The sequence below is a fragment of the Desmodus rotundus genome, chromosome 2 (genome assembly GCF_022682495.2).
Source record: "Desmodus rotundus isolate HL8 chromosome 2, HLdesRot8A.1, whole genome shotgun sequence".
Classification (NCBI taxonomy): Eukaryota; Metazoa; Chordata; class Mammalia; order Chiroptera; family Phyllostomidae; genus Desmodus; species Desmodus rotundus.
In genome coordinates, this window is record NC_071388.1 from 141,449,578 (window position 1) to 141,460,730 (window position 11,153).

Genomic DNA, 11,153 nt, shown 5'->3' on the forward strand with positions numbered 1-11,153 from the left:
TTGGGTACCGGGGGCATGGGCGGGGGATTTCCCATGGAACTCTCTAAGGGCCCGGTGCCCTGTGTGGCCCGGGGAGTGCCCATGCCGTTCCTTGACCCCGCAGGACACTTGCATCCAGCAATAAGCAGCCCTCTGCCTCCACGGGGCTCAAACACCTGGGCCCGGTGTGCGGGCACCTGGCGTACGTGGAGGCAAACCCGCAGACCCCCCTGGCGCGAACCCACCACTGCGAAGATCCCCCTTTTCCTCCATCCGTAAAGGGGTCACGCTTGAGGAGTGGAAGAACATGGGGAGGCCCCCAGGAGATGGCTTTTCTCCGAGCCGCGGCTGGCTCGTTTCGGGCCTATACGTGGGCCGCGCATGCGCACTCAGGCTCCCAAGCACACACCTCCCTTGGCTCACCTGACCCACCCTTTAGAGGTCACAGCAGTTCCACAGGGTCCCTGGGCACCTGTCCGTGGACACAGGAGCCCTCCCTGCCACCTAGAGGACCACGCGATTTCCCCTGGGGAACACTGCCCAGAAGCACTCCCAGCCTCGCACAGACACTGTACCCAGGATAGACTTGTGGACCAAGGGCCTGGGCGAGGAATTTTCCAGGGAACTCTCTAAAGGCCAGGTGCCCTCTGTGGCCCTGGGAGTGCCCACGCCGTCCCTTAACCCTGCAGGACACTATCATCCAGCAATAAGCAGCCCTCTGCCTCCACGGGGCTCAAACACCTGGGCCCGGTGTGCGAGCACCTGGCGTACGTGCAGGCAAACCCGCAGACGCCTCTGGCCGGAACCCACCACTGCGAAGATCCCCCTTTTCTTCCATCCGTAAAGGGGTCCTCCTTGAGGAGTGGAGGAACATGGGGAGGCCCCCAGGAGATGGCTTTTCTCCGAGCCGCGGCTGGCTCATTTCGGGCCTATAAGCGGGCCGCGCGTGCGCACTCAGGCTCCCCACCACAAGCCTCCCTCTGGTCACGGGACCCACCCTTGACGTGTCTCCTGAACCACTGTTGAGGGGTCACATCACCCACCCCTGAGGGGTCACGGGAGCCACCCCGGAGGGGTCACGTGACCCACCCCTGAGGGGTCTCGTGACCCACTCCAGAGGTATCACGTGACCCACCCCTGAGAGGTCTCGTGACCCACTCCCGAGGGGTCACGTGACCCACCCCTGAGGGGTCTCGTGACCCACTCCCGAGGGGTCACGTGACCCACCCCTGAGGGGTCTCGTGACCCACTCCCGAGGGGTCACGTGACCCACCCCTGAGGGGTCACGTGACCCACCCTTGAGGGGTCTCGTGACCTACCCTTTTGGGGTCTCGTGACCAACCCTTGAGGGGTCCCGTGACCCACCCTTGTGGGGTCTCCTGACCCACCCTTGGGAGGTCACGTGCCCCACCCTTGAGGGGTCACATGACCCACCTTCAGAGGTCACAGCTGTTTTACAGGGTCCCTGCGCACCTGTTCGGGGAAACAGCAGCCCTCCCTGCCACTCAGAGGACCGCACGATTTCCCACAGGCCACACTGCCTAGCAGTACCTTCAGCCCCGCACAGACAGTGTGCTAAGGACAGACTTGGGTACCGGGGGCATGGGCGGGGGATTTCCCATGGAACTCTCTAAGGGCCCGGTGCCCTGTGTGGCCCGGGGAGTGCCCATGCCGTTCCTTGACCCCGCAGGACACTTGCATCCAGCAATAAGCAGCCCTCTGCCTCCACGGGGCTCAAACACCTGGGCCCGGTGTGCGGGCACCTGGCGTACGTGGAGGCAAACCCGCAGACCTCCCTGGCGCGAACCCACCACTGCGAAGATCCCCCTTTTCCTCCATCCGTAAAGGGGTCACGCTTGAGGAGTGGAAGAACATGGGGAGGCCCCCAGGAGATGGCTTTTCTCCGAGCCGCGGCTGGCTCGTTTCGGGCCTATACGTGGGCCGCGCATGCGCACTCAGGCTCCCAAGCACACACCTCCCTTGGCTCACCTGACCCACCCTTTAGAGGTCACAGCAGTTCCACAGGGTCCCTGGGCACCTGTCCGTGGACACAGGAGCCCTCCCTGCCACCTAGAGGACCACGCGATTTCCCCTGGGGAACACTGCCCAGAAGCACTCCCAGCCTCGCACAGACACTGTACCCAGGATAGACTTGTGGACCAAGGGCCTGGGCGAGGAATTTTCCAGGGAACTCTCTAAAGGCCAGGTGCCCTCTGTGGCCCTGGGAGTGCCCACGCCGTCCCTTAACCCTGCAGGACACTATCATCCAGCAATAAGCAGCCCTCTGCCTCCACGGGGCTCAAACACCTGGGCCCGTTGTGCGAGCACCTGGCGTACGTGCAGGCAAACCCGCAGACGCCTCTGGCCGGAACCCACCACTGCGAAGATCCCCCTTTTCTTCCATCCGTAAAGGGGTCCTCCTTGAGGAGTGGAGGAACATGGGGAGGCCCCCAGGAGATGGCTTTTCTCCGAGCCGCGGCTGGCTCATTTCGGGCCTATAAGCGGGCCGCGCGTGCGCACTCAGGCTCCCCACCACAAGCCTCCCTCTGGTCACGGGACCCACCCTTGACGTGTCTCCTGAACCACTGTTGAGGGGTCACATCACCCACCCCTGAGGGGTCACGGGAGCCACCCCGGAGGGGTCACGTGACCCACCCCTGAGGGGTCTCGTGACCCACTCCAGAGGTATCACGTGACCCACACCTGAGAGGTCTCGTGACCCACTCCCGAGGGGTCACGTGACCCACCCCTGAGGGGTCTCGTGACCCACTCCCGAGGGGTCACGTGACCCACCCCTGAGGGGTCTCGTGACCCACTCCCGAGGGGTCACGTGACCCACTCCTGAGGGGTCACGTGACCCACCCTTGAGGGGTCTCGTGACCTACCCTTTTGGGGTCACGTGACCAACCCTTGAGGGGTCCCGTGACCCACCCTTGTGGGGTCTCCTGACCCACCCTTGGGAGGTCACGTGCCCCACCCTTGAGGGGTCACATGACCCACCTTCAGAGGTCACAGCTGTTTTACAGGGTCCCTGCGCACCTGTTCGGGGAAACAGCAGCCCTCCCTGCCACTCAGAGGACCGCACGATTTCCCACAGGCCACACTGCCTAGCAGTACCTTCAGCCCCGCACAGACAGTGTGCTAAGGACAGACTTGGGTACCGGGGGCATGGGCGGGGGATTTCCCATGGAACTCTCTAAGGGCCCGGTGCCCTGTGTGGCCCGGGGAGTGCCCATGCCGTTCCTTGACCCCGCAGGACACTTGCATCCAGCAATAAGCAGCCCTCTGCCTCCACGGGGCTCAAACACCTGGGCCCGGTGTGCGGGCACCTGGCGTACGTGGAGGCAAACCCGCAGACCCCCCTGGCGCGAACCCACCACTGCGAAGATCCCCCTTTTCCTCCATCCGTAAAGGGGTCACGCTTGAGGAGTGGAAGAACATGGGGAGGCCCCCAGGAGATGGCTTTTCTCCGAGCCGCGGCTGGCTCGTTTCGGGCCTATACGTGGGCCGCGCATGCGCACTCAGGCTCCCAAGCACACACCTCCCTTGGCTCACCTGACCCACCCTTTAGAGGTCACAGCAGTTCCACAGGGTCCCTGGGCACCTGTCCGTGGACACAGGAGCCCTCCCTGCCACCTAGAGGACCACGCGATTTCCCCTGGGGAACACTGCCCAGAAGCACTCCCAGCCTCGCACAGACACTGTACCCAGGATAGACTTGTGGACCAAGGGCCTGGGCGAGGAATTTTCCAGGGAACTCTCTAAAGGCCAGGTGCCCTCTGTGGCCCTGGGAGTGCCCACGCCGTCCCTTAACCCTGCAGGACACTATCATCCAGCAATAAGCAGCCCTCTGCCTCCACGGGGCTCAAACACCTGGGCCCGGTGTGCGAGCACCTGGCGTACGTGCAGGCAAACCCGCAGACGCCTCTGGCCGGAACCCACCACTGCGAAGATCCCCCTTTTCTTCCATCCGTAAAGGGGTCCTCCTTGAGGAGTGGAGGAACATGGGGAGGCCCCCAGGAGATGGCTTTTCTCCGAGCCGCGGCTGGCTCATTTCGGGCCTATAAGCGGGCCGCGCGTGCGCACTCAGGCTCCCCACCACAAGGCTCCCTCTGGTCACGGGACCCACCCTTGACGTGTCTCCTGAACCACTGTTGAGGGGTCACATCACCCAACCCTGAGGGGTCACGGGAGCCACCCCGGAGGGGTCACGTGACCCACCCCTGAGGGGTCTCGTGACCCACTCCAGAGGTATCACGTGACCCACCCCTGAGAGGTCTCGTGACCCACTCCCGAGGGGTCACGTGACCCACCCCTGAGGGGTCTCGTGACCCACTCCCGAGGGGTCACGTGACCCACCCCTGAGGGGTCACATGACCCACCTTCAGAGGTCACAGCTGTTTTACAGGGTCCCTGCGCACCTGTTCGGGGAAACAGCAGCCCTCCCTGCCACTCAGAGGACCGCACGATTTCCCACAGGCCACACTGCCTAGCAGTACCTTCAGCCCCGCACAGACAGTGTGCTAAGGACAGACTTGGGTACCGGGGGCATGGGCGGGGGATTTCCCATGGAACTCTCTAAGGGCCCGGTGCCCTGTGTGGCCCGGGGAGTGCCCATGCCGTTCCTTGACCCCGCAGGACACTTGCATCCAGCAATAAGCAGCCCTCTGCCTCCACGGGGCTCAAACACCTGGGCCCGGTGTGCGGGCACCTGGCGTACGTGGAGGCAAACCCGCAGACCCCCCTGGCGCGAACCCACCACTGCGAAGATCCCCCTTTTCCTCCATCCGTAAAGGGGTCACGCTTGAGGAGTGGAAGAACATGGGGAGGCCCCCAGGAGATGGCTTTTCTCCGAGCCGCGGCTGGCTCGTTTCGGGCCTATACGTGGGCCGCGCATGCGCACTCAGGCTCCCAAGCACACACCTCCCTTGGCTCACCTGACCCACCCTTTAGAGGTCACAGCAGTTCCACAGGGTCCCTGGGCACCTGTCCGTGGACACAGGAGCCCTCCCTGCCACCTAGAGGACCACGCGATTTCCCCTGGGGAACACTGCCCAGAAGCACTCCCAGCCTCGCACAGACACTGTACCCAGGATAGACTTGTGGACCAAGGGCCTGGGCGAGGAATTTTCCAGGGAACTCTCTAAAGGCCAGGTGCCCTCTGTGGCCCTGGGAGTGCCCACGCCGTCCCTTAACCCTGCAGGACACTATCATCCAGCAATAAGCAGCCCTCTGCCTCCACGGGGCTCAAACACCTGGGCCCGTTGTGCGAGCACCTGGCGTACGTGCGAGCACCTGGCGTACGTGCAGGCAAACCCGCAGACGCCTCTGGCCGGAACCCACCACTGCGAAGATCCCCCTTTTCTTCCATCCGTAAAGGGGTCCTCCTTGAGGAGTGGAGGAACATGGGGAGGCCCCCAGGAGATGGCTTTTCTCCGAGCCGTGGCTGGCTCATTTCGGGCCTATAAGCGGGCCGCGCGTGCGCACTCAGGCTCCCCACCACAAGCCTCCCTCGGGTCACGGGACCCACCCTTGACGTGTCTCCTGAACCACTGTTCAGGGGTCACGTCACCCACCCCTGAGGGGTCACGGGAGCCACCCCGGTGGGGTCACGTGACCCACCCCTGAGGGGTCTCGTGACCCACTCCTGAGGTATCACATGACCCACCCCAGAGGGGTCTCGTGACCCACTCCCGAGGGGTCACGTGACCCACCCCTGAGGGGTCTCGTGACCCACTCCCGAGGGGTCACGTGACCCACTCCCGAGGGGTCACGTGACCCACCCCTGAGGGGTCACGTGACCCACCCTTGAGGGGTCTCGTGACCTACCCTTTTGGGGTCACGTGACCAACCCTTGAGGGGTCTCGTGACCCACCCTTGAGGGGTCCCGTGACCCACCCTTGTGGGGTCTTCTGACACACCCTTGGGAGGTCACGTGCCCCACCCTTGAGGGGTCACATGACCCACCTTGAGAGGTCACAGCTGTTTTACAGGGTCCCTGCGCACCTGTTCGGGGAAACAGCAGCCCTCCCTGCCTCTCAGAGGACCGCACGATTTCCCACAGGCCACACTGCCTAGCAGTACCTTCAGCCCCGCACAGACAGTGTGCTAAGGACAGACTTGGGTACCGGGGGCATGGGCGGGGGATTTCCCATGGAACTCTCTAAGGGCCCGGTGCCCTGTGTGGCCCGGGGAGTGCCCATGCCGTTCCTTGACCCCGCAGGACACTTGCATCCAGCAATAAGCAGCCCTCTGCCTCCACGGGGCTCAAACACCTGGGCCCGGTGTGCGGGCACCTGGCGTACGTGGAGGCAAACCCGCAGACCCCTCTGGCGCGAACCCACCACTGCGAAGATCCCCCTTTTCCTCCATCCGTAAAGGGGTCACGCTTGAGGAGTGGAAGAACATGGGGAGGCCCCCAGGAGATGGCTTTTCTCCGAGCCGCGGCTGGCTCGTTTCGGGCCTATACGTGGGCCGCGCATGCGCACTCAGGCTCCCAAGCACACACCTCCCTTGGCTCACCTGACCCCCCCTTAGAGGTCACAGCAGTTCCACAGGGTCCCTGGGCACCTGTCCGTGGACACAGGAGCCCTCCCTGCCACCTAGAGGACCACGCGATTTCCCCTGGGGAACACTGCCCAGAAGCACTCCCAGCGTCGCACAGATACTGTACGAAGATAGACTTGTGGACCAGGGGCCTGGGCGGGCAATTTTCCAGGGAACTCTCTAAAGGCCAGGTGCCCTCTGTGGCCCTGGGAGTGCCCACGCCGTCCCTTAACCCTGCAGGACACTATCATCCAGCAATAAGCAGCCCTCTGCCTCCACGGGGCTCAAACACCTGGGCCCGTTGTGCGAGCACCTGGCGTACGTGCAGGCAAACCCGCAGACCGCTCTGGCCCGAACCCACCACTGCGAAGATCCCCCTTTTCTTCCATCCGTAAAGGGGTCCTCCTTGAGGAGTGGAGGAACATGGGGAGGCCCCCAGGAGATGGCTTTTCTCCGAGCCGCGGCTGGCTCATTTCGGGCCTATAAGCGGGCCGCGCGTGCGCACTCAGGCTCCCCACCACAAGCCTCCCTCGGGTCACGGGAACCACCCTTGACGTGTCTCCTGAACCACTGTTGAGGGGTCACGTCACCCACCCCTGAGGGGTCACGGGAGCCACCCCGGAGGGGTCACGTGACCCACCCCTGTGGGGTCTCGTGACCCACTCCCGAGGGGTCACGTGACCCACCCCTGAGGGGTCTCGTGACCCACTCCCGAGGGGTCACGTGACCCACCCTTGAGGGGTCTCGTGACCTACCCTTTTGGGGTCACGTGACCAACCCTTGAGGGGTCTCGTGACCCACCCTTGAGGGGTCCCGTGACCCACCCTTGTCGGGTCTTCTGACCCACCCTTGGGAGGTCACGTGCCCCACCCTTGAGGGGTCACATGACCCACCTTGAGAGGTCACAGCTGTTTTACAGGGTCCCTGCGCACCTGTTCGGGGAAACAGCATCCCTCCCTGCCACTCAGAGGACCGCACGATTTCCCACAGGCCACACTGCCTAGCAGTACCTTCAGCCCCGCACAGACAGTGTGCTAAGGACAGACTTGGGTACCGGGGGCATGGGCGGGGGATTTCCCATGGAACTCTCTAAGGGCCCGGTGCCCTGTGTGGCCCGGGGAGTGCCCATGCCGTTCCTTGACCCCGCAGGATACTTGCATCCAGCAATAAGCAGCCCTCTGCCTCCACGGGGCTCAAACACCTGGGCCCGGTGTGCGGGCACCTGGCGTACGTGGAGGCAAACCCGCAGACCCCCCTGGCGCGAACCCACCACTGCGAAGATCCCCCTTTTCCTCCATCCGTAAAGGGGTCACGCTTGAGGAGTGGAAGAACATGGGGAGGCCCCCAGGAGATGGCCTTTCTCCGAGCCGCGGCTGGCTCATTTCGGGCCTATAAGCGGGCCGCGCGTGCGCACTCAGGCTCCCCACCACAAGCCTCCCTCTGGTCACGGGACCCACCCTTGACGTGTCTCCTGAACCACTGTTGAGGGGTCACATCACCCACCCCTGAGGGGTCACGGGAGCCACCCCGGAGGGGTCACGTGACCCACCCCTGAGGGGTCTCGTGACCCACTCCAGAGGTATCACGTGACCCACCCCTGACAGGTCTCGTGACCCACTCCCGAGGGGTCACGTGACCCACCCCTGAGGGGTCTCGTGACCCACTCCCGAGGGGTCACGTGACCCACCCCTGAGGGGTCACATGACCCACCTTCAGAGGTCACAGCTGTTTTACAGGGTCCCTGCGCACCTGTTCGGGGAAACAGCAGCCCTCCCTGCCACTCAGAGGACCGCACGATTTCCCACAGGCCACACTGCCTAGCAGTACCTTCAGCCCCGCACAGACAGTGTGCTAAGGACAGACTTGGGTACCGGGGGCATGGGCGGGGGATTTCCCATGGAACTCTCTAAGGGCCCGGTGCCCTGTGTGGCCCTGGGAGTGCCCATGCCGTTCCTTGACCCCGCAGGACACTTGCATCCAGCAATAAGCAGCCCTCTGCCTCCACGGGGCTCAAACACCTGGGCCCGGTGTGCGGGCACCTGGCGTACGTGGAGGCAAACCCGCAGACCCCCCTGGCGCGAACCCACCACTGCGAAGATCCCCCTTTTCCTCCATCCGTAAAGGGGTCACGCTTGAGGAGTGGAAGAACATGGGGAGGCCCCCAGGAGATGGCTTTTCTCCGAGCCGCGGCTGGCTCGTTTCGGGCCTATACGTGGGCCGCGCATGCGCACTCAGGCTCCCAAGCACACACCTCCCTTGGCTCACCTGACCCACCCTTTAGAGGTCACAGCAGTTCCACAGGGTCCCTGGGCACCTGTCCGTGGACACAGGAGCCCTCCCTGCCACCTAGAGGACCACGCGATTTCCCCTGGGGAACACTGCCCAGAAGCACTCCCAGCCTCGCACAGACACTGTACCCAGGATAGACTTGTGGACCAAGGGCCTGGGCGAGGAATTTTCCAGGGAACTCTCTAAAGGCCAGGTGCCCTCTGTGGCCCTGGGAGTGCCCACGCCGTCCCTTAACCCTGCAGGACACTATCATCCAGCAATAAGCAGCCCTCTGCCTCCACGGGGCTCAAACACCTGGGCCCGTTGTGCGAGCACCTGGCGTACGTGCAGGCAAACCCGCAGACGCCTCTGGCCGGAACCCACCACTGCGAAGATCCCCCTTTTCTTCCATCCGTAAAGGGGTCCTCCTTGAGGAGTGGAGGAACATGGGGAGGCCCCCAGGAGATGGCTTTTCTCCGAGCCGCGGCTGGCTCATTTCGGGCCTATAAGCGGGCCGCGCGTGCGCACTCAGGCTCCCCACCACAAGCCTCCCTCTGGTCACGGGACCCACCCTTGACGTGTCTCCTGAACCACTGTTGAGGGGTCACATCACCCACCCCTGAGGGGTCACGGGAGCCACCCCGGAGGGGTCACGTGACCCACCCATGAGGGGTCTCGTGACCCACTCCAGAGGTATCACGTGACCCACACCTGAGAGGTCTCGTGACCCACTCCCGAGGGGTCACGTGACCCACCCCTGAGGGGTCTCGTGACCCACTCCCGAGGGGTCACGTGACCCACCCCTGAGGGGTCTCGTGACCCACTCCCGAGGGCTCACGTGACCCACTCCTGAGGGGTCACGTGACCCACCCTTGAGGGGTCTCGTGACCTACCCTTTTGGGGTCACGTGACCAACCCTTGAGGGGTCCCGTGACCCACCCTTGTGGGGTCTCCTGACCCACCCTTGGGAGGTCACGTGCCCCACCCTTGAGGGGTCACATGACCCACCTTCAGAGGTCACAGCTGTTTTACAGGGTCCCTGCGCACCTGTTCGGGGAAACAGCAGCCCTCCCTGCCACTCAGAGGACCGCACGATTTCCCACAGGCCACACTGCCTAGCAGTACCTTCAGCCCCGCACAGACAGTGTGCTAAGGACAGACTTGGGTACCGGGGGCATGGGCGGGGGATTTCCCATGGAACTCTCTAAGGGCCCGGTGCCCTGTGTGGCCCGGGGAGTGCCCATGCCGTTCCTTGACCCCGCAGGACACTTGCATCCAGCAATAAGCAGCCCTCTGCCTCCACGGGGCTCAAACACCTGGGCCCGGTGTGCGGGCACCTGGCGTACGTGGAGGCAAACCCGCAGACCCCCCTGGCGCGAACCCACCACTGCGAAGATCCCCCTTTTCCTCCATCCGTAAAGGGGTCACGCTTGAGGAGTGGAAGAACATGGGGAGGCCCCCAGGAGATGGCTTTTCTCCGAGCCGCGGCTGGCTCGTTTCGGGCCTATACGTGGGCCGCGCATGCGCACTCAGGCTCCCAAGCACACACCTCCCTTGGCTCACCTGACCCACCCTTTAGAGGTCACAGCAGTTCCACAGGGTCCCTGGGCACCTGTCCGTGGACACAGGAGCCCTCCCTGCCACCTAGAGGACCACGCGATTTCCCCTGGGGAACACTGCCCAGAAGCACTCCCAGCCTCGCACAGACACTGTACCCAGGATAGACTTGTGGACCAAGGGCCTGGGCGAGGAATTTTCCAGGGAACTCTCTAAAGGCCAGGTGCCCTCTGTGGCCCTGGGAGTGCCCACGCCGTCCCTTAACCCTGCAGGACACTATCATCCAGCAATAAGCAGCCCTCTGCCTCCACGGGGCTCAAACACCTGGGCCCGTTGTGCGAGCACCTGGCGTACGTGCAGGCAAACCCGCAGACGCCTCTGGCCGGAACCCACCACTGCGAAGATCCCCCTTTTCTTCCATCCGTAAAGGGGTCCTCCTTGAGGAGTGGAGGAACATGGGGAGGCCCCCAGGAGATGGCCTTTCTCCGAGCCGCGGCTGGCTCATTTCGGGCCTATAAGCGGGCCGCGCGTGCGCACTCAGGATCCCCACCACAAGCCTCCCTCGGGTCACGGGACTCACCCTTGACGTGTCTCCTGAACCACTGTTGAGGGGTCACGTCACCCACCCCTGAGGGGTCACGGGAGCCACCCTGGAGGTGTCACGTGACCCACCCCTGAGGTGTCTCGTGACCCACTCCAGAGGTATCACGTGACCCACCCCTGAGGGGTCTCGTGACCCACTCCCGAGGGTTCACGTGACCCACCCCTGAGGGGTCACGTGACCCACCCCTGAGGGGTCTCGT